The sequence below is a fragment of the Ochotona princeps genome, chromosome 21 (genome assembly GCF_030435755.1).
Source record: "Ochotona princeps isolate mOchPri1 chromosome 21, mOchPri1.hap1, whole genome shotgun sequence".
Taxonomy (NCBI): Eukaryota; Metazoa; Chordata; class Mammalia; order Lagomorpha; family Ochotonidae; genus Ochotona; species Ochotona princeps.
The window spans coordinates 36002040-36025358 of NC_080852.1; the positions used below are offsets into that span (position 1 = coordinate 36002040).

The window sequence follows — 23319 nt, forward strand, 5'->3', positions numbered from 1 at the left end:
AGCCATACAGGATGGTGGCTTCCCAGGCTATGGCTTAACTTGCTGCGTCCCCATTTTCAAGTCCCAAATTCTAACCTGCTGGGCGCCCACCTGTTCCCACACTGGGGTCTACTCCACATGCAAGGGTTTTCAAGCCAGACGTGGTTAAGATCTTCCCCACTCCCACTCGACTCAACGTTGCAGTTCCCAGCCCCATGTCCTGGGACAACAACCCCCGTCAAGGTTCTCCGCAGCAGCTCTCAGTCGAGCTTTTATTTCTTGCAAGCTTCATTGTGTTTGATTTTTCCCACTCAGGTCTTCCCTCTCTCCACCAGAGCTCAAATTTCACGAGGCCAGCTGTTCGGGATGCCTTTGGTGGAAACACCTGATGTAAAATAGTAACAGGCGGACGATCCTTCCCTCCACAGCCCCCGAGCTGCAAAGGAAGACCGAGCAACCCAAGGCGGGAAGAACAGCAGCGGTGACCGGGAATCCGCTCAAATCCGCACTGCCCGGCGGCGCGGTCCTCCACAGACCGCGATCATTCCCCAAGAACCCGACTCCCGGAGCTTCTCGCCGAGGACCTACACCTGCCCGCCCGAGCCGCCGCGCGGGGGTGGCAGCACTGCGACCGAGGCCACGCCTCCCGGCGCTCGTTCCCGGCGCTCGCCCCGCGCCTCGCGCATGCGCCGTGGGCTGGGGGCGGGGGTTGCGGGCGGCAGCGGCCAGCGGCGGCGACGGTGGCGGCGGCGCGCGCGCTCTCGCCCCCTCGCGCCGGTTCGTGCTCCCGCGCCGGGGTTAAAGCAGCGGCGGCGGCGGCGGCGGCGGCGGCGGCGGCGGCGGCGGCGGCGGCGGCGGCGGCGGCGGCGGCGGCGGCGGCGGCGGCGCCGGGGGAGGGTCGGGAGGGGGGTGGTGGTGGTGGTGGTGGTTGGGGGGATGGATCCGGTGCGGCGGCGGCCGCAGCGGCAGGAGCCGGAGCTTGAGCTCGAGCCGCGGCGCTGGCGGAGACGCCGGCTGCTCCTCCCCTCCTCGCCGGTGAGTGAGTCCCCCGCCCCGGACGCCGGGCCCCTCTGCGGGCCGGAGGGGGAGTCGGGAGAGTCGTTGAAGGGAGCGTGGCCCGGTACCGGCGCCGGCTCGGCCTCGCTCGCGGCCTGGCGCCACCAGGACCCCTCGGTGGCCCCCGTTGGAGGCTGAAGCCCGGGGCCTAGGACTCGATGTCCCCCTCCCTTCTCTCCAGCATCCCGCCGGGCCTCGTCCTTGCCCCCTGCTCCTCCCGCTGTCACTGCGACCCTGGGCTTCGCTTCCCACCCTAAACGCCTTCCCCCTTCCCGGGCCGAGGTGAGGGGGGGGCGTGCGAGCAGTTGGGCCGAGGCCCGAGCGACTGTTGGGGGGTGCGTGCGCTCTCCTGGCGGTCTGGGGTCTTCAGCGAGCCCTCCCGGCCCTGGCGTTCCCCGAAGTTGTCCAGCAATCCTCATACCCTTGCCACCTGCAGTTTTTGCACGTTTAGTAGGGGTTTTGGACTTGCCGTTGGAGTGAGGGAGGATGGGTGGTGGGCCGCGGGGCGCCCCCTCATCCACCCTCGCAGGAAGGGGAGCAGGGCGCAGGCCCTGAGCGCCGCTCTGGCTTGAAAAACCCCCGCTTTCTGCAGCCAAGCGGAGCTTTCTAGGGTGCCGGTCCAGCGCTTGGTTTGAGTCATCCCCCTGACAACGCCGCGGGTGAGGATTCCCCAGGTGAAGCCAGTTGCGGGAGTTCGTGGAAGCAGCCAGCCCCCTTGAGGTGTGGGCTGCTCGCTCGGCCTTTGCTTTGGTGGCACAGTGAACCCCCTCGTGTGCGCAGACTGCTTTTTCATCCTCACTTGAAAAGAAAGATGACCCCCCCCCCCCCTTCCAATCCAAAATGGTTGCTCTGAGTGTGACCAGATTACCAGTTACCTGTAGGATAAGCATCTTTGGGGAAGGCCGGGATTCCTAGATGAGCAAACTCAGGGTTCAGAAAGCAGGTGATGGCTTTCTCTCTGGCATCTTCAATTTTGGAAACAGCTGGGTAAATGAAACCCTTGGCTTTCAAAATACCTGTGCAAAGAAAGTGTTGCAAAGCCTGGAGGAATGGGATGGAAGTGTTCTGTGGCGTAAAATTGTTCCAGAATGTGGGTGTATAGATGGATTTATTTTGTTTGTAGATTAGGAGATGGAGAATCGAATTGTGAGTAGGTGGCAGTTCGCTAGTGTTATGTTATCAGTTGACGCCTGCCCGTGGGGTTTCTTTCCACAATACCTTGTCCTCCACCAGCTGAGTTGGCTTGTATTGTTTGGGAAGTCGCACACCCACTCTCTGGCTAGTATAGAAAGATTTAAAAGCTGTTTCTGGTCTGTGGGCGGTAACCTTTTAATTTTCTAGAGTTTTCGGCTGCTGACAGAATAGATTGCTTATTAACGGCATTGGAAACATTTAAATATTAGATTGATTCGCACGTGATCTGGGATGCGTTGTAACCATGAGCGTTTATGAAGGTGCGCGTTCTTTGTCCAGGAAGTGAGATTTCTGGGAGAATCTGCTGACAGGGTTGCCAGGCTTAGGAGCAGGAAGACCTGGAGTGTGCAGTCTGATGAAGGGTGCCGGTGGCCTGGACTGTTCTGTGGGCCTGACCACGTTCCTCATGCTCTTAGGTCCTTCTGGGGACGTCTGTTTCCTTGTCTTAGGCCTGTCACTGAGTCTGTAATGGCTGAGGACCTAAGTTCCTTACAGTAGCATTTAAGATTCATTCATTCATTCATTTATTCATCAGGTACCTGTTAGGCCTTTTTACTTTTTTTTTTTTTAAAGATTTATTTATTTTATTGGAAAGGCAGAGCTACAGAGAGAAGGAGATGGAGAAAGATCTCTTTGCTGGTTGACTCCCCAAGTGGCTACAGCGACCAAAACTGAGCTGATTTGAACCCAGGAGCTTCTTCCAAATCTCCCATGTGGGTGCAGGGTCCCAAGGCCTTGGGCTATCCCCTACTGCTTTCTCAGGCCACAAGCAGGGAGCTGGACGGGAAGTGGAGCAGCCGGCTGGCACCCATATGGGATACTGGAGCATGCAAGATGAGTAGTTAGCTACTAGGCTATTGTGCCAGGCCTGAAGGCCTTTACTTTTTTTTTTTTTCCTCTGTTTTTTTTTCTCAGTACAGGACTATAGTGCGGGAGCAAAACACACACAGCCTTTGGCCTTATTAATTTGTTCTTGGTGTGTGCGAATGAGGAATATTTTTTGTTACTTAGCCAGAAGTAGACAGATAACATAAACCAGCAATTGGTTATTTTTTTTGGTATAGGATAAGAAAGTAAATGTTTTGCGGTTCATGGGTTGTGCTACCTCTGTTCCATATACCAGCCTCTGATTGGTGTGTGTGGTGTGGAGATTAGTATATGCGTGTGCCAGTGAGAGTTCAGATTCTGAAATTTGAATTTGTTATAATTTTATATATTTTTCGTGTGTCACAACATTTTTAATTCCCGCTCCCCCACCTATTAAAAAACAGTTGGAGGGCTCGGCAGCATGGCCTAGTGGCTAAGGTCCTCACCTTGATCCCATATGGCCGCTGGTTCTAATCCCGGCAGCTCTACTTCCTCTCTATCTCTCCTCCTCTCAGTATATTTGACTTTGTAATAAAAATAAAATAAATCTTTAAAAAAAAAAAACAGTTGGAACCACTCTTAACTGATAGACCACACGACAACATGGAGTAGGCTAGCCTGGCCTGAGGGTTGTAATCTCACTTTTTTTTTTTTTTAAGGATTTATTCATTTTATTACAGCCAGATATACAGAGAGGAGGAGAGACAGAGAGGAAGATCTTCCATCCGATGATTCACTCCCCAAGTGAGCTGCAACGGGCCGATGCGCGCCGATCCGAAGCCGGGAACCTGGAACCTCTTCCAGGTCTCCCACGTGGGTGCAGGGTTCCAATGCATTGGGCCATCCTCAACTGCTTTCCCAGGCCACAAGCAGGGAGCTGGATGGGAAGTGGAGCTGCCGGGATTAGAACCGGCGCCCATATGGGATCCCGGGGCCTTCAAGGCGAGGACTTTAGCCGCTAGGCCACGCCGCCGGGCCCGTAATCTCACTTTTTTATAGGAAAAGTTTGCTGACCGCTATCATGAAGGAAATAACCTGCTGTGACGAGTGTAAGTGGGTGATGGGTCACTTAGGGAAAGCCTTATGAAGGAGAAGATATCTGAGTTTTCCCCCAAGACATGGAAGAGTTCTCTTGTCGGATAACGCCGCAGGTGCAGCGCCACCTAACATAGTTTTCTTGCCTTTGTGTCTTCGTTCATTTTGTTGCTGTCCACGACATTGTCCTCCAGCAATCCTTTTTTTTTTTTTTTTTTTTTAGATTTATTTTATTTTTATTGGAAAGTCAGAGAGGAGGAGAGACAGAGAGGAAGATCTTCCATCCACCAATTCACTCCCCAAGTGACTGCAACCGCTGGAGCTGAGCTGGGCACTGCTTCTAGATCTCCCTTGCGGGTGCAGGATCCCAAGGCTTTGGGCCATCCTCGACTGCTTTCCTAGGCCAGAAGCAGGGAGCTGGATGGTAAGTGGGGCTGCTGGGATTAGAATCAGCGCCCATATCAGATTTCAGATTCTGCAAGGTGAGGACTTTAGCCACTAGGCTACTGCAATGGGCCCCCTCTTGCAGTCGGTAACCATTTAGAATCTTCTCATCCAGCTACTCTTCTAAAATATTGTCATTGCCTTTTTTGTCAGCCTTTGTTTAAACACCTTCAGATACATGTCTGCAGCAAAAAATTACTTAAATTACTCAAAAAGTAGAGTCATACTTTTATGCTTTTATGTCTGTAAACGTGTGCAAGGCTTGGGCACTTTAAAGGACACGTCCACAGGGTTGACCAAAGCTGGGAGAAGGAAGGCAAATGTGGCTGTGTGTGGATCTGGGCCTTCAGCTGTTTTGCTGTTAGACATAGCTATCTGCTTCCTGTCCGAAAGTGGGGGTGGCAGAGAATTTTGATATTCCTGCTTTTGTGCAGGGTTTATTTAATTCCCGTATTTATGTCAGGCCTCTCTCGCATTAGCAGATGCTTATGAATGTGTTAGGAATGTGAAACCAGATACACGGGTAATGGAAGGACCTGCCACATAATGTGTTGAGTCAGTGTTTACAGAATTGGAATGTAAAGTCTTGCTTCATTGCTTCACATATACAGGGTTCTTTGAAAAGTTGTAAAGAAGAATTTGGCCACCTGCTTCCTGTCTTTCCGTAGTGGCATTTCCTGCTGTGGCTGTGCTGAACAGCTGTCACTCTCTTTGTCCATGAGCATTGGTCTTTTCTTACCAGAGGTCAGCCTGGAGGCTAAATGTGTCTATGATGTAACTCTTAGTTTTGCCACATGACCCTTGAAGTATTGGAACACTGCTGTTGTATCTCCCTCCAGTTGGTGTTTCGGCTGCAGCCCTGTAATAAATCTGTTCTTCAAGGAGCCCTGGTTCCTTTTATTTCATGGATGGTGTTAGACACTAAGATCTGGCTGCGGAGTGTGCTTGTGTTCCTAGCCTGCTTCTAGGCTCCCTAAGGGATACAGTAAGGAGATGTTTATGTGCATATTAGCCTGTGTGTTTCAACATATTATATGTTTCATATGTGACTGCATCTATATTAAGCTAAACATGAGTTAAAGATCCTTACAATTAAAAATCTTTACCTGCTTTCCCGTATCTGTTTGTAACCTGCTTTGGCAAGGAGAAACCTGGCTTCCACCATCTATTTACTTAATTGTTTTAATTCCACCATTTGTGTACAAACAGCTTCAGAGTTTTCATCTGTACACCAGCAGGACGCTGTGTAAACTACACTATGGAGCTTATGGCTGACTCCTTTAGTCTTGTAGATTCTACTCATTTCCAATGTTGCTTACTGTTTAATTCTCTCCCCTTCTTCTTGAGGTTAATATCATTGTGAGATTGTTTTGTACGTCTGCATCTGTGCTGAGAGCCCTTTACTTCCTGATTGCTTAAGCGTTTACAAACATTGATGTTTATTCTTTGTGACTTAAAGCGTTGTAGGTTTTCATGGGCTTTCTGTATACTGAGCACAGCTCTAAAAATTTGTTACCTGTTTGTTTCCTCATACTGGCCATGGCAACTGCTCGCTATTTATTGTCCCTATGGTTTTGCCTTTTCCAGAATGTATGTATATATATATATATGTATATATTTAAGATTTATTTATTTTCATTGCAAAGTCAGACATACAGAGAGGAGGAGAGACAGAGAGGAAGATCCTCCGTCCGATGATTCACTCCCCAAGTGACCACAACGGCCGGAGCTGAGCCGATCTGAAGTCGTGAGCCAGGAACTTCCTCCAGGTCTCCCATGTGGGTGCAGGGTTCCAAGGCTTTGGGCCGTCTGCGACTGCTTTCCCAGGCCACAAGCAGGGAGCTGGATGGGAAGTGGAGCTGCCAGGATTAGAACCGGCGCCCATATGGGATCCCAGCACGTTCAAGGTGAGAGGACCTTAGCCACTAGGCCACTGCGCCGGGCCCCGAGCTAGCTGCAATTTTGACATCCCTTCTGGGCACCTATATGAGTCCTGGCTGTTGCACTTGCAATCCAGTGTCCTGCTAATGGGTCTAGGAAGGCAGTGTAGGATGGCCCAAGTGCTTGAGAACCTGCACTTATGTGGGAGACCTAGATGAAGCTCCAGGTTTAGCCTTCCCCACACCTGCCGGATTGGCCAGTTGGGAAGTAAACCAGTGGATGGAAGATTTCTGTCTGTCACTCTGTGTAAAATCTGCCTTTGAAATAAATAAAATAACTTAAAAAAAAAAAACAGTTTCTTTTGACAAATTAATTGTCCAAGTGAAAATTTACTGATTGAATGGCTTGTCTTGGGGTGAAGTTCTGAAGGAATGCTACTTTCTCTGTCTGATATTCATTATTTTTTTAAAGATTTATTTTTAGAGAAAGATATACAGAGAGGACGAGAGACAGAGAGGGAGATCTTCCATCCGATGATTCACTTCCTAAGTGACTGCAACGTCTGGAGCTGAGCCAATCCGAAGTTAGGAACCCAGAGCTGCTTCTGGGTCGCCCATGCAGATGCAGGGTCCCAAGGCTTTGGGCCATCCTTGACTGCTTTCCCAGGCCACAAGCAGGGAGCTGGATGGAAAACGGGGTAGTCGGAATTAGAACCGGTGCCTGTATGGGATCTCAGTGCGTGCAATGGAAGGACTTAACCGCTAGTCTACTGTGCTGGGCACATGATATTCATTCTTGAATATTGAGATCACATGATATTCTTGTCTTTGCAGTGTAAGGAATTTTGATCCAGGTGGGTTAACAGTAGACGGTCCTCCTCTAGAATTCTGTGAGGAACATCCTGAGTTATGCTGCATGCCATTCAGCTGTCTGAGAGGAGGAAATGGTCTTTATTGTGGATTGGGTTGTAGGTTTCCAGGAATCTGAGTGTCTGCATCGTTTAATGCCATCTATTTAGAGGGATCCCATTCTGTAATCTATTTGGCATTAGTGATATTAAGTTACAGAGATTTTATTCTTACTAACCACTTTCCCCCCGAGGTTTGAACTATAATAGAATAGTGTCAACTATTGCTTTCCTTTTCCATCTGAACATCTGGCCCGCAAGCTTCACTTAGCAGTTATTGCTAAAATGTCTTGGCTTCAACAAACTCATTTTCCTAAGGGAGATTTGGCAAAAGTTTTCTTCTTGTTCCACTTTAGGTAGCCTGATCAGTTCGCCGAAACCTAATGTTGTTTTTCAGACTTTTTGAAAGCAAGGATCCTTCTTTTCTTTGTTGCTTCATTTCAAGTGATTTTTGGGGTTCCTTGCAGATACTGCAAAATAGATAATTCATGTGTTGGTCACCATCATAGCACAAAGAATTTCTCTATAGGACAGTTTTTCAAAGCTTTTTTTTTTTGAAACACTGTCTTATAATATAACATTGGCCTAGAATCAAGAAATTTTAATTTTTTAAAGATTTATTTATTTTTATTGGAGTGTCAGCTTTACAGAGAGGAGAGACAGAAAAATCTTCTGTCTGCTGGCTCATACCCTAAGTGGCTGCATTGGCTGAAGCTGAGCCAATCCGAAGCCAGGAGCCAGGAGCTTCTTCTGGGTCTCCCACATAAGTGCAGGGTTGCAAGGCTTTGAGCCATCCTTGACTGCTTTCCCAGGCCACAAGCAGGGAGCTGGATGGGAAGTGGGAGGCCATGATACAAACTGGTGCTCAGAAAGGATTCTGGTGCATGCAAAGCGAGGACTTCAGCCACTATGTTACTGTGCTGGGCCCAAGAGGATTTTAGTTTTTATTTGTTTATTAAAATTGATTTTAAAATTTTATTTCTTTTTATTTTTTCTAGGATTTTAATTTTAATATTTCTTCAAAACATGCTTTATCAAATGACTTGTATCCTGGAGAGGGGTGTGTGTGTGTGCGTGTGTGTGTACGTATGTATGTAAGACTTTAAAAATCCAGGCTAGGGCCCGGCGGCGTGGCCTAGCGGCTGAAGTCCTCGCCTTGAACGCCCCGGGATCCCATATGGGTGCCGGTTCTAATCCCAGCAGCTCCACTTCCCATCCAGCTCCCTGCTTGAGGCCTGGGAAACAGTTGAGGATGGCCCAATGCCTCGGGACCCTGCGCCCGCGTGGGAGACCCAAAGAAGTTCCTGGCTCACGGCTTCAGATTGGCTCAGCTCCGGCTGTTGCGCTCACTTGGGGAGTGAATCATCGGACAGAGGATCTTCCTCTCTGTCTCTTCTCCTCTCTGTATATCTGACTTCGTAATAAAATAAATAAATCTTTAAAAAAAAAAAATCCAGGCTAAAGCCAAGAATCAGAAACTCCATCCCAGCTCCTATGTGGGTGGCAACATCTCAGTCACTTGGACGGTCTTCCGTTGCTTTTTCATATGGATGAGCAGGAAGCTGGATCAGAAGTAGAGCACCCAGGACTTGAATTGGCACCCTTATGTGATGCCGACATTGCAATGAGAGGCATAAAGTGCTGTGCCACAACACTGGCTTTCTCCCTGCTTTCATTCATTCATTCATTTTTTTAAAAATTTATTTATTTTTATTGGGAAGGCAGATATACAGAAAGAGGGAGATCCAGAGAGAAAGATCTTCCCTCCACTGAACCACTCCTCAAACTGCTGCAATGGCTCGAGCTAAGTTGATCTGGAGCCAGGAATTTCTTCCAGGTCTCCCACATGCATACTGGGTCCCAAGGCTTTGGGCTGTCCTTGACTGCTTTCCCAGGCCACAAGCAGGGAGCTGGATGGGAAGTGGGACGCCAGGATATGAGCTAGCGCGCACATGGGATCCCAGTACATGCAAGGCAAGGATTTCAGCTACCTGGCTACCGTGCCTGGCCCATCCCTGCCTCCTTTTAAAGAAACAAAAGGTAGGGCCCAGTGCAGTGGCTCAATGGCTAAATCTTGGCATTGTGTGTGCCAAGATCCCATATGTCTGTTGGTTCGTGTTCCAGCTGCTCTACTTTCCATCCAGCTCCCCACTTGTGGCCTGAGAAAGCAGTAAAGGATGGCCCAAAGCCTTGGGACCCTGCACCCATGTGGGAGATCTGGAAGAACCTCCTGGTTCCTGGCTTTGAATCAGTTCAGCTCAGCTCCAGCTGTTGCGGCCACTTCGGGAGTAAACCAGCAATGGAAGATAGTTCTCTCTGTATCTCATTTCTATAAATCTGATCTGCCTTTCCAATAAAAACAAATAAACCTCTGAATAATGGTGTATTTAATCTATAGGGAAATATGATACAGATTAATCTAGGTATTAAGATCCTTTGAGTTTGGATTTGTTGAAGGATATATATTTATTTAAAGCTTTATTTATTTGGAAGGCAGAGTTGATGAGAATGAGGGATGAGGAAGAGCAGAGTGAGCAAGCGAGCAGGCTTTCCTGTGCTGGTTCACTGCTCACGTGGTTCCAGAGTCGAGCCTGTCGAACTGGGAGCTTGCATTGTGGACGCAAAGACTCAAGCACTTGTGTCATTTTCCGCTGCTTCTGCAGAACCTTCGCAGGGAACTGGATCAGGAGTGGACAGATGGGATGTGAATCAGTGTCCATATGGGATGCCAGTGCTGCAGGCTGGGGCTTTACCTGCTGCACTACAGTGCCAGGATATGTATTTTGTGAAAACTCTTATTAATGCTTTTTCTGTTTCAATATAAATGAACCTGCTTTCTCATTGTGAGTATTTCCAGTATAAAAGGTAGAGTGAGAGAGAGGGAGGGAGAAGGAGAGGGAATTATCCATCTGCCGGTTTGCTCCCTAAATGCTTGAAATAGCTGGAACTGGGCCAGGTTGAAGCCAGGAGCCAGGAACTACATCCAGGTCTCCCTTGCGGGTGGCAGGAGCCCAAGTAACTTGACTGTAGGCTTTTTCCCAGGAACATGAACAGCCCAGGCATCCCAAGCAGTAGGTTAGCCTACTGGGCCACAGTGTCCACCCCTTTTCATTCTAAGTGTGTAGTTTTGCTTGGAAGGCAGAAAGAAGAGACAGGTTTTATTCTGCATATACCAGTGAAGTCTCCAAATGGCCAGAACAGCTCAACTGAGACCGCTCAGAGCCCAGAGCCAGGAACTTGAGCTGGCTCTCCACATGGACCTGAGCTGTCACCTGCTTCCTCCTGCCTAGGAGGCTGGATTCAGAGTGGCCCTGGGGTCCAAATCCAGGCCCTCTAATATGGGATGCAGACATCCCAAATGGTGCCTTAACTACTGTGCCAAACAACACCCACTGCAGCCTTCATTTTTAGAACCTGTTTTCACCAAGTGTAGTGTTCTAGGTTGACAGTTTTCTTTTTTTGGTACTTTAGAAGATGTTGCGTTACTGTCTTGCCTAGCTTATTTCCAACAAAAAGTCTGCTGTCTTGGAGTTTATCTTTATTTCTTTAATCACATTATGTATGATTGTTTTCCTATGGTTGATTTTCTCTTTGTAATAAATTTGTTGTGGTAAAATGCATAAATATAAAATTATTATTTTTTTAAAGATTTATCTTGATTGCAAAGTCAGATTACAGAGAGGAGGAGAGACAGAGAAAATCTTCCGTCCGATGATTCACTCCTCAGGTGACTGCAGTGGCTGGAGCTGCACCAATCTAAAGCCAGGAGCCAGGAACCTCCTCCGGGTCTCCCACGCAGGTGCTGGATCCCAAGGCTTTGGGCTATCCTCAACTGCTTTCCCAGGCCACAAGCAAGGAACTGGATGGGAGATGGGGCTGCCAGGATTAGAACCAGCACCCGTTTGGGATCTTGGCGTGTTCAAAGTGAGGATTTTAGCCACTAGGCCACTGCGCTGGGCCTAAAATTATGATCCTAACCATTTCAGTTGTACATTAATGTTGACATGAAGTGCATCCATTTCCAGAATGTTGAAAAACTGAAACTTTACTTATAAGCCGCTAATTTTTTGTTCTTCCTGAGCCCTGACAGTTGCCATTCTATTTTTTGTAAATTTGACTACTCTGTGCTTTGTATAAGTGGGTTCCTACAGTTTTGGGGTACGTGAGTGTGAGTGAATGGCTCTGTTCATTCAGCATGCTGTCCTTTGGGTTCACCCACACTGCAGCACGCATCAGAATCTTCTTCCTGGATCAGGTGTTGTACCTTGGGTTAAGCTGCTTTTATGATACCTCCGTTCACTTCCAGAAAGCTTCCTGCTGATCATGGCTCAAGCTCTTGAGAATCATGTGGAATTCCTGTTTCCTGGCTTTAGTTTGCCCCTGCCCTGGCTGTTGCCAGCATTTCAAGTCCAGGCTGCTCCACCTCCAGTCCAGCTCGCTGCTACTGTACCTAGGAAAGTAGTAGAGAACGGCCCAGATGTTTGCTCCCCTGGACCTACACAGGTCACTCAGAAGAAGCTCCTGGCTCCAGACTGGCCCAGCTATATCTGTTGAAACTGTTTGGGAAATGAACTAGTAGATGAAAGATCTCTGTTTCTCCCCGACCCACTTCCATAACTGTCTTTCAAGTAAGTAAGTAAATTTTTTTTTTTTAAAGATTTATTTTATTTTTATTACAAAGTCAGATATACTGAGAGGAGAGAGAGAGAGGAAGTGGAGCTGCCGGGATTAGAACCAGCAGCCATATGGGATCAAGGCGAGGACCTTAGCCACTAGGCCACGCTGCCGAGCCCAAGTAAGTAAGTAAATTTAAAAAAGTCTTTTTAAAAGAATTTTTGAAATATATATATATATATATATTTTAGAAAAGATTACTTGAGAGCAGAGTTAGAGAAAGAGAACTGCTTTCTAACCTCTGATTCATCCCCCAAATGGCCTCAATCGCCAGGGCTGAGCCAGGCTGCAGCTGGGAACTAGGAGCTTCACTTGGGTGTCGTCCCATGTGGGTGCAAGGGCTCAGGTACTTGGGCTGGTTTCCTCTGTGTTCCAAACACATAAGCAGCGAGCTGGATTGGAAGTGGAGTAGCTGGGACTTGAACTGATGCACAAGTGTGATGCCAGCATTGCACACAGTGTCCTAATACATTGTGCTACAGTGCAAGTCCCAAATTTTCTTTTCTTTCTTTCTTTCTTTTTTTTTTTTTTTTTTAAGATTTATTCATGTTTATTGGAAAGGCAGATGTACAGAGGAAAGGAGATACAGGAAGATCTTCCATTCACCGGTTTACTGCCCAAGTAGCCACAACAACCAGAGCTGAGTTGATCTGAAGCCAGGAGCCAGGAGCTTCTTCCAGGTCTTCCACGTAGGTGCGGGTCCCGAGGCTTTGGGCTGTCCTTTACTGCTTTCCCAGGAGGCCACAAGCAGGGAGCAGGCAGGGAATTGGAGCAGCCAGGACACACAAATTGGCACCCATATGGAATCCCAGTTCATGCAAGGTGAGATTTTAGCTACTAGGCTATCATGCTGGGCCCATATTTCTTTCTTCCTTTTTTTTTTTTTTTTAAGATTTATTTATTTTTGTTGCAAAGTCAGATATACAGAGAAGAGGAGAGACAGAAAGATCTTCCATATATCAGAAGCCCAGAGCATTTTTCGGGTCTTCTATGTGAGTTTAGCGTCCCAAGGCTTTGGACTGTCCTTAACTGCTTTCCCAGGCCATAAGCAGGTGGATGGGAAGTGGGGCTTCTGGGATTAGAACTGGCGTCCGGGCCAGGCGTGGTGGATACCTGAGAGAAGCTGCTCTGAAGGAAGAGGTTTAGTTTGGCTCATGGTTCTGGGGTTCAGCATTGGGCTCGCATGGTGAACCAGGAAGCGGAGAGTACCTGCCGTGCTCAGGTTTTTGTAACCAATCCCCCAGTGTGAGTTAACTCCCAGGAGCTATTCCCTGGGACTTAAGAACTTCCCACTACAGTCATCTGCTAAACACAGTAATTGTGTCAAGTTTTCACTCTCTGAGCACCATTTTGCGTTTAAACATCTACTTGAGTTCGAGAGACAAGTCTTGTCAAAATCACAGCAGAGATGATTATTGGGTGCCAGGGTTTGCATGTTTTAAAGTTTGTTTGAAAAACAGGCAAGAAATTTATCTGTGGGGCTGGTGCCGTGGCTCAGTAGGCTGATCTTCCACCTTTAAGTGCCAGCATCCTGTATGGGTGGCAGTTTATGTCCCTGCTGCTCCACTCCAATCTAGCTCCCTGCTTGTGACCTGGGAAAGCAGCGGGGCGGCGGCGGGAGGGGGGGGTGGTCCAAAGCCTTGGGACCCTGCACCGGTGTGGGAGACCCAGAAGAAGCTCCTGGCTTCAGATCGGTGCAGCTCTGGCTGTTGTGTTCATTTGGGGAATAAACTAGCTGATGGAAGACAGATTTCTCTCTTTCCTTGTCTTTGTAAATAAGCCTTTCAAGTAAAGTAAAATTTCAAAAAATTTATCAATTTTAAAAAATATTTATTTTTATTGCAAAGTCAGATATTCGGAGAGGAGGAGAGACAGAGAGGGAGATCTTCTATCTGATGGTTTACTCCCCAAGCGGTGGCAACTGCTGGAGCTATGTCGATTTGAAACCAGGAGCCTGCAGCCTCTTCTGGGTCTCCCAGGTGGGGTGCAGGGTCCCAAGGCTTTGGGCCATCCTCGACTGCTTTCCCAGGCCACAAGCCTGGAGCTGGATGCCTGAACCGCTGGGATTAGAACTGGTGCTCCTATGGGATCCCGGCGCATGCAAGGCTAGGAATTTAGGTGCTAGGCTATCACACTGGGCCCAAAATAAATCTTTAAAAAAAAAAATCTGTGGGATTGCTTTTAATACCTGCAACAGCTGGGGCAGGATCAAGCTAGGAACTGGGAACTCAGTCCAATTCTCCCATGTAAGTAATAGGAACCCAAGTGTTTGAACGATCACCTGCTCCCTTGCAGGGTGTGCATAAGCAGGGATGTAAGTGGAACTGGTATTGGAACCAGACCTTCCACTCTGAGAGGGAATGCAGGCATCCCAAATGGCTGCTTCAAATGCCAGTGCTTCATTGTGAGTTTGATTGGTTATTCCCTAAGGATTGGCGATGTGAAGATGTTTTCATGAGCTTAATGACCGTTTGTGTATCTTCTTGGGAGAATTCTCTCTTCATGTCCTTTTAGTGCATTTCTAAGCCCAATTATTTGCTTTTTGGTTGTTGTGGATTTTTAGAGTTCTCTATGCTCAGTGTTAATCCATTATCAGATATATGAATATAAAGTGAAAGTATTATATCCCATTGTGTATTTATCTAACTCCTTTTAAAATCATGCCTCTGTATGTGTTTGTGCACATACGTGTGTTTTGACAATTATTTCTTTCTTTGAAAGGCGTAATTGCCCTGTGTGGGTGGTAAGGACCCAAGCACTTAATCTTGCGCTTCTTTCCCAGGTGCGTTACCAGGACCTAGATTAGAAGTAGAACAGCTGGAGTTCCGGGCAGTGCTTAGAGGGGATGCTGGCGTCTCGCGTGAGGTGGCTTGGCTGCTGTGCTGCAGTGCCGGCTCCTTATCTGGCTTTAAGCACTTTGATCTTGAAGTGACTTTGTGGAGTTTTGGTTTGCTTTTTTAAAACTTTTTAATTCCTATTTGTTGAACTTTTTGAATCTGGGTTTTGTAGTTTTGTCTGATTTAGATCTTTGGTTGTTCTCCAGGTGTCTCTGATTATACGCGCGTCATGCTCCTTCAGGTTGTCCTGTGGTTCACTGGCGCACTGCTGTGTTTCCAAGCCTTGTATTCCAAGTTTCAGTTTGAGTAGTTTTCTATTGTACATTTTCAGTCACTCATCTTTTTTCTGTGTTTTTTTCTCTGCTGTTAATCTCATACAGTGTTTTTAAGTTTAGTCTGCTGTATGTATTTTACAATTGAAGTTTGTTATAAATGCAATAAATATTGCCTCACTTTGCTGCTAATAGTGCAACACATTTCCCGTTCTCTAGGATTTCTAAGAAGGGCACATGAAAACACCTTGTATATCAGGTTAACTTTTAAATTATCCTTCAGTCTACATTAACTTTTCATTTCTCTGCTAGACCTATATATGTATTTCTTGATTTAATTTCCTGCTGGTGTTATCTGCATGAGCTATTCTAGTAAATATACATATATTATTATAATTTGTATTACTACTAACATATATTGTATATAGCATTATATATTAATATATATATACACACACACATTTTATATAGTGTTTTATTTAGTGCCGAATGTTTACTCTGTTTGGCAGAGTACAAACTGATATTATTTATCTGTATGTGATTGTGTGACATGACTGTCATCTCTACGGCAAACATTTGAATTCTGATGTTTTCTTTAGTATGCTGCTTTTTACTGATCAGAGAGCTGATTACCTGCTGAAGGGTCCCTTTGATTGTTGCTGTCATTGGCAACCCCAGTGCCTGCTGGATCTGTAACTGTTACCTCAGTGAGAAGTCCTTTGTACTCAGTGCCATTTCTTTCTCCTTTTCTATTGCAGGTGTCGCCTAGCTCTGGAGAAGACACAGGCCCAGCTGGTCCTTCCTTCAGATGCTGACACTTGGTGAACAGCTGCTCTTGGTCCCAAGAAGGCAGTGTCTGTCCTCCTGAATTAGATCTCTTTTCATATGAATCTTCTATTTCTATGTTTTTATTAAAAAAGAACTTTTGGAAAACATTTTGGATTACAACTGTTCATCCTCATCTATGCAAAGAAAGGAAAGCTGTTGCTGGATTTTGTGGAGGTATGTCTTTTTTTCTCCTATGAAATTTTCTCACTCAGGTACACAGCAGTATAAAAAAAATGATATAACTGACACTTTCTTTTCTAGAACTCAGCTCTCATTCATTCAAAAATTCCGTATCTCTTTATCCTGTTTGCTTTTTTCCCTAGCAACCATAATTAGCTCAGTAAGAACTTTTAAAAATATTTAATTTATTTGAAAGATACAGTTTCGGAAAGGTAGAAGGAGAGCTGGATAGAATGATCTTGATTAGCTGGTTCACTCCTCAGTGGCCAGGGCCAAGCTGGACTGAAACCAGGAGCTGCTTCTGGGTCTCCCATGTGGGTACAGGAACCCAGCACTTGGACCATTCTCTGTTGCTTTCCCAAGCATGTTAACAGGGAGCTGGATCGGAAGTGGATGTTAGTGAAGTCGCCATGTTGAAGCGCTGGCCCCAGCAGCAGCTCTCTTAGTGTACATAATATCACAGCTGACTTCTTCCAATGTTAGTATATGTGCTGCTGGAGCAAACTCTCAGTACTAATTCAGTCAGGAAGCAGTTTGAGTTTATATTCCCTGAATCAAGATTATGATTTTGATCAATTGAGTTTATTCTGGTTTCTGCACAAACACTGGATAGTCAGGGAAAAGTTCAGCATTATGTATGGTTATGTGATTTTATAGTCTGGTTTAGAAGGTGTGAGAGCAGATTTTGAACTAAAAATTCAGAGGCTTCCTTCCCAGCTGTGTTTTTGTTTTTGTTGTTTTTTGTTTTTTCTTGCTTGCTTTCCTTCCTTCCAAGATGTACATATTTATTACAAAGGCAGGGTGACATGGACAGAAAGATCTTCTCTTTGCTGATTCACTCTTCAGGTGCTTTCAACAGTCATGGCTGTACTAAGCAGAGTGCAGAACCAGGAATCCTGTGTGAGCAGCAGGAATCTAATTATTTGGATCATCGTCTGTTACCTCACAGGCGCATTAGCAGGATGCTGGATTGGAAGTGGAGGAGCCAGGGCACTAACCACACACTCTCATAAGGGATGGGATTGTCCCAAGCAGAAGCTTACGCACTGTGCCACAATTCCCATTTTCCGGTCTGAGTTTTGATACTATTACTACCATGGTTTTAGAATTCAAATACGTATTTTTTTCACATGTAAAATGGGTGTGTTATTGGTTTCTATAGCTTTCAGGGTTGTAGAGAACCACATGAGAAATGGGAAATGTTTGGAAGGTTCTAGACAGTGAGATGGCATGATTGGATTTATATTTTTCACAGCACTTCTTCAGTTGCTGTGTTGGTAATGACAGTGGACTGAGTAAGATCAAAAGCAGGAACATTGAGAAGGAGGCTACTACTGTAGTGGAAGTGAGAGGAGATGGCTGTGCTGGAGGGGAGCAGTGACCTAGTGACACATGGCCATGATTATGGATATACTCTTCAAGCAGAATCAAGAGGTGTTGCTGGTATGTGCTGTGAAAGTAAGGGGTTAAGATTAACACCTGGGTTTTGGGCTGAGTTCCTGGAAAGATTCAGTTGCTACTTACTGAAAAGGGAGGCTAAAAGAGGAGCAAGTTTGGAGAGGAAGAATAGAAACTCAGTCATGGGCGTACATGGAAATGCCTGTTAGACTGATAGCTGTTGGGTTTATGAATATGGAGTTGAGGAGATAAAAATCTTGCAGAGGTAACCAGGAAGCTAGATGAGATCAGTAAGGAAATGGATAGAAATGGAAGTAAGAAGAGGTTTAAGAGCTTACCACCAGAGTTCAGAGGTCAGGGAGACAAGGAGGAGTTTGAAGGAGACTTGATAGCAGCAGCCAGCAAGGTAGGAGGGAATCCAGATTAGGAAGCATACTGAAGCCAAATGAGGGAAGTGTTTAAATGAACATGGAATGGGACTGCTGCTGCCACCCTATGGCATTGGTGTCCCATATGGGTACTGGTTCATGTCCCGGTTACTCCACTTTCAGTCGAGCTCCGTTCCTGTGGCCTGGGAAAGCGCAGTGAAGGATGGCCCAAGGCATTGAGCCCCTGCACGCATGTGGGAGATACCGAAGAATCTCCTGGCTCCCAGCTTTGGATCAGCTCAAGCCTTGGCTGTTGTGGCCATTTTGGGAATGAACCAGCAGCTGGAAGACCTTCTCTCTCTATGTCTCCTTTTCCATGTAAATCTACCTTTCAAATTAAAATAAATAGCTCTTTGGAAAAATAGAGAGTGATCAGTTGTGTCAGCTAATGCAATTAAAATGAAGACTGTGCCCACACCTGCAATGCCAGTGACTCTTACGAGCACCAGTTCAAGTCCTGGCTCCTCCACTTCCTGCCCAGTTCTTTGCTAGTGCACCTGGGGAAAGCAGTGAAAGGTGGCCCGAGTGCTTGGGCCCTGCTGCCCACGTAGGGAAGACATGGATGGCTGCTTATGGGACTGATTCCCATAGTAGTTGAAGTTGGCAGACGCTTGAGCACCTTTTATAGGCAAGAAAGGGACTTGCCGGAGGCTGGGATTCTCGGTCATTTTTAGGGTTCCCATTGAGATATCATTTCTGGCTCATTTAAAAAGTCCTCTTGTGCCTAATGTAAATATTAACTTTTTTTATGTGTATTTTTGAGTAGAAATACACAAAATTGAAGCAATTCAAAGCTGGATAAATCTCCCTCTAATCTGATTCCTAGTCCCTAATTGTCCTTGGTGGAAATAATCATTGGCACTTTTGGTATCTGCTAGGTGTGTTGTGTGTGTGTATTACAAATGTATATATATTTAAACACCACTTTTTTTTAAAAGATTTGTTTATTTTTTTTTTTGGCAAGTCAGATATGTACATATATACATAGAGAGAGGAAGAGAGACAGAGGAAGGAGGTCTCCCAGGTGGGTGCAGGTCCCAAGGCTTTGGGCTGTCCTCGACTGCTTTCCCAGGCCACAAGCAGGGAGCTGGATGGGAAGTGGAGCCGCTGGGATCAGAACTGGCGCCCATATGGGATCCTGGCGTGTTCAAAATGAGGACTTTAGCTGCTAGGCCACGGCGCCGGACCCAATCTTGCCTTTTAAAAACTAAAATGAAGGCCTATCATTTGAGTAGTTCTACTTGTTTTTTTCTCAGACAGTATATTGCTATTTATAAAATTTGATTTTTATGGTTGTGTAGTGTTTCATGTTACACGTAGACTGTATTATTTCTTTGGATTTTATGAGTATAAATGGCTTTAAGACAGTTGGTGCTAATCTTGAGACCTCTAGCAAGTGCTGACTGAACTTAAGCTCTTATAATTTCCATCCACTGACAGAAAGTGTGTCACTTAGGAATATATTAAGTTGTGAATAGTAACAGAAAACCAAACAGCGACTAAAATAGTAATGACCAAATGGTCTTATATAAATGGAAGGGGATCTGTAATCTGGACTAGTTCAGTAGCACAGTATTCATAGTGTTCATTCATTCTCTCTCGAAAATGTGTGGAAATGGAATTGATTGTTTATTTTGGTGCAGAAATTTCTGAAATCTATGCATAGTTTTTTATAATGTGTGATTTTCTTATGCTTTTTGAAGACCTTTTACACCAACACACCAACATAAACTTTTCTTTCTTTTTTTTTTTAAGATTTATTTTTATTGGGAAGGGAGAGTTGTTATGGAGAGAGAAGGTGAGACAAAGATCTTTCATTTTCTGATTCAGTCTCTAAATGACCGCAATGGTTGGAGCTGGGCTGGTCTGAAGCCAGGTGTCAGGAGCTTCTTCCAGGTCTCCTCCTTGGATGTAGGACTTGAGTTAGCCCTCCTGCTTTCCCAGGTACCAGCAGGGAGCTGGATTGGAAGTGGAGCAGCTGAGCTTCAAACCTTGTGTGAAGGCCCCTATACACACACACACACACACACACACACACACACACACACACACACACACACACACACACACACTGAGAATGTGTTTGTAAGTGAGCACTATTATTTAGTTTCTTTTTAAGTGAATTATTACTCAGATGTAGCCAAACCGAAGTTTTGAAGTAAGAGCCACATTATCCGTTGCCCTGTGGGTTATATGTACTGCTCACCTCTCTGTAGACATGTGGCTGGTCAGGAGTGAGGGTAAACGTACAAGCTCATAAAGCATAGAGTGCCTCAGAACTGCTTCAGCAAAGCTCCAGCAAGTGGTGGCGCTGTGATAGACTGAAACAGTGCAAACCTGAGGACCAGGTTTTTTGTTTTTTATAGCTTTGCATTATTTCACAACTATTTTTGGACAAACAAGATTTTTGTCTTTTTTTCCCTCAAAGATTTGTTTATTTGTAAGGGAGAGTTGGAAACATAGTGAGGGAGATGGAAAGAGAGGTCACCCAACTGCTGCTACATACTCCAGAATGGATGCAAAAACCAAGATTGGACCAGGCCAAAGCCAGAATCCAAGCGCTGCTTCTGAGTCTGCCATGTGGGTGGGAGGGAGACTCGCGTCAGTCTCTGCTGCTGGTTGTCTGCCATGAGCGGGGAGGTGGAACAGCCAGGACATGAACTGGCACCTGTGTGGGGTGCCAGTGCCACAGACAGAGGTTTTATCCACTACACCATAATTCCAGCCCCCAGTTTTGTTGCCTGCCTGTCTTCCTTCCATCCTTCCTTCCAGATTGATTTACTTTTATTGGAAAGGCAGATTTACAGAGAGGAGAGACAGAGAAAAAGATCTTCCATCTGCTGTTTCACTACCTCAGTGGCTGCAACAGCCAGAGCTGAGCCAGTCTGCAGCTAGGAACTTCTTCAGGGTTTCCTGTGCAGTTGTTGGGTCTTAAGTCTGCTTTCCCAGACCACAGGCAGGGAGCTGGGTGGGAAGTGGAGCAGCTGGGACATGAGCTGGTGCCTGTATGGAATCCTGGCATATACAAGGCGAGAATTTAGCCGATGAGCCATTGCACTGGGCCCTGTTGTGCTTAAACTTCTTGCTAATGTGTATCCTGGGATGCTGCAGATGATGGCTCATGTACCAGAGTCCCTGCCACTGATGTAGGACAGCCACATGGAGTTGTGTGCTCCTGGCTTTGGCATGATCCAGTCCTGGCCTGTGGCAGCATTTGGGGAGTGAGCTAGATGAATGATTCTGTCTCCCACTCCCCTTTCAAAGAAAAATAAAATTAAATCCATCTGCTGATTTACTCCCCAAATGACTGCAAGGGCCATTATTGAGCTGATCCAAAGCCAGGAATCAAAGCCAGTGGGTCTTCCACTTGGGTTCAAGGGCCCAAGGGCTTGGATCATCCTCCACTGCTTTCCCAGGCTACAAGCGGAGAACTAGATTGAAAGTGGAGCAGCCAGGACTCGAACTGGTGCTCACATGGGATGCTGATGTCACAGGGTGAAGCATTAGCCCACTGTACCACCATGCCAGTGCCTTAGTGGATTTTGTATACAAATATAGGTGAACATTATAATCATGAAATAAGATCAAGAAACAGAACTGCTTCATCTGCCTGGTCAATACCTTCTTCTTGAACAATTTGAATGCATTGCTGTGTAACAAACTGATGAAAACAGATCTTGTCATCTTCATGATTCATCCAAATTGAATTTTGAATCCTGTGATAGTAAAGTCTGCTCTGTAAAGATTAAGGACTTTATTGTTACCTTTTTAGAAACACGTATTGCATAACCTGGCTCCTGGCTCCTGGCTCCGCCCTGACTGTTGTAGGTGTTTGGGGAGTGAAGCAGCAGATGGTACATTACTTACTGTCTCCCTTTCTAACACTGCCATTCAAATAATACATAAATCCTAAAAGTGCTTACGTTATTGATGGTTTTTAAATTTTAATTATTTTGCCTTAAATTTTGATTTTTTAAAATATTTTAAAAAATAATTATTTTCTAAGGCAGAGATGCACACAGGGAGAGCTCTCTGCCTTTCATGATTCATTCTCCTAGGCGCACAACGGGCTGGGCCAGGTGGGAGCCGAGAACCAGGAACTCAGTCCAGTTCTTGCACTTGAGTGACAGATTCACCTTTTTCAGCGTCAGTGCTTTCTGCCAGGATGTACAGTAAAAAGAAAGCTGGAATTGGGAGCAGAGACAGGACTGTAACTCAGCAGGCATTCCAATATAGGATGTGGGAATGACTTAACAACTACATCAAAGGTCTGACACTAATTTTTAATTTTAAACTACTGTATACAAATTGTACACATTTATGGGGTACTATGTTATGCTTTGCTGCATGTCTGTATTATGCAGTGTTGAGGGTAAGCACAGCTGTATCAGCATTTATCATTCCTTTTTGCTGGAAACGTTGAAGATCTTTTCCAGCTAAAAAATATACATAGGGCCCGGCATTGTAGCCTAGTGGCTAAAGTCCTCGCCTTGCCTGGACTGGGACCCCATATGGGTGCCAGTTCTAATCCTGGCGGCCACACTTGCCATCCTATTTGTGGGCTGGGAAAGCAGTTGAGGACGACCCAAAGCCTTGGGCACCTGCTTGGGAGACCTGGAAGAGGCTTCTGGCTTCGGATTGGCTCAGCTCCAGCCGCTGCAGCTGCTTGGGAAGTAAATCGGTGGACAGAATATCTTCCTCTCTGTCTCTCCTCCTCTCTGTGTATCTGATTTTCCAATAAAAAAAAAAAAGCGATTCCATAGATTACACATATTGGTGAGGTCATGCAACACTAGATTTCTCTGCCTAGCTAATTTCACTTAACATAATGACCTTGTTGGAAGTGATGGGATTTCGTCCCTTTTGTGTGTGTGATTGAAGAGTATTCTTGTATGTGCGTGTGTGATATTTTCTTTGTAGCCAGTTGTCTTCTTGATAGTTGTGAATACTGCCACAGTAAACGTGAAAGTGCAGAAATCTTCTCAACAGGTTGTATAAATACCTGGCAATGGGATTGTTGGATCAATAGTGGTTCTGTTTTTACTTTAAAAATAGCTTTACTTATTTGAGAGGATTACAAAGAAGAAGAGAGGAAAGGGAAGGGAAAAGAAGAAGGAAGGGAGGAATGAGAAAGAAGAGGGTATCCAGTGTAGTGTCAGGAACAAGTCCTTGAGTCACAACCAGTGCGCCTGGAATTGGCAGTGGCAGGATAGCTGGAGTCATGGTTGAATCAGGGAATTGAACCCAGATACTTCACTTTGGTGTCCAGATGTCTTCTCTGCTACGTTCACCCCCACTGTCTTTGATTTTTTTTTTTGTCTTTGATTTTTTAAATGAGC

At 45.9% G+C, this 23319-nt stretch overlaps 1 protein-coding gene across 4 annotated transcripts in view; it reads left to right on the plus strand.

Moving 5' to 3' along the window:
• Window positions 1-892: 892 nt before the first annotated feature.
• The window catches only part of TMCC1 (transmembrane and coiled-coil domain family 1), a 147962-nt gene continuing 125535 nt past the window's right edge, over window positions 893-23319 (plus strand). For all 4 annotated transcript variants that reach the window (XM_058679048.1, XM_058679049.1, XM_058679051.1 and 1 more), the window contains exons 1-2: window positions 893-1014; window positions 15905-16148. The gene's annotated coding sequence lies outside the window, so the exon portion shown is untranslated. The remainder of the gene's footprint in view (window positions 1015-15904; window positions 16149-23319) is intronic.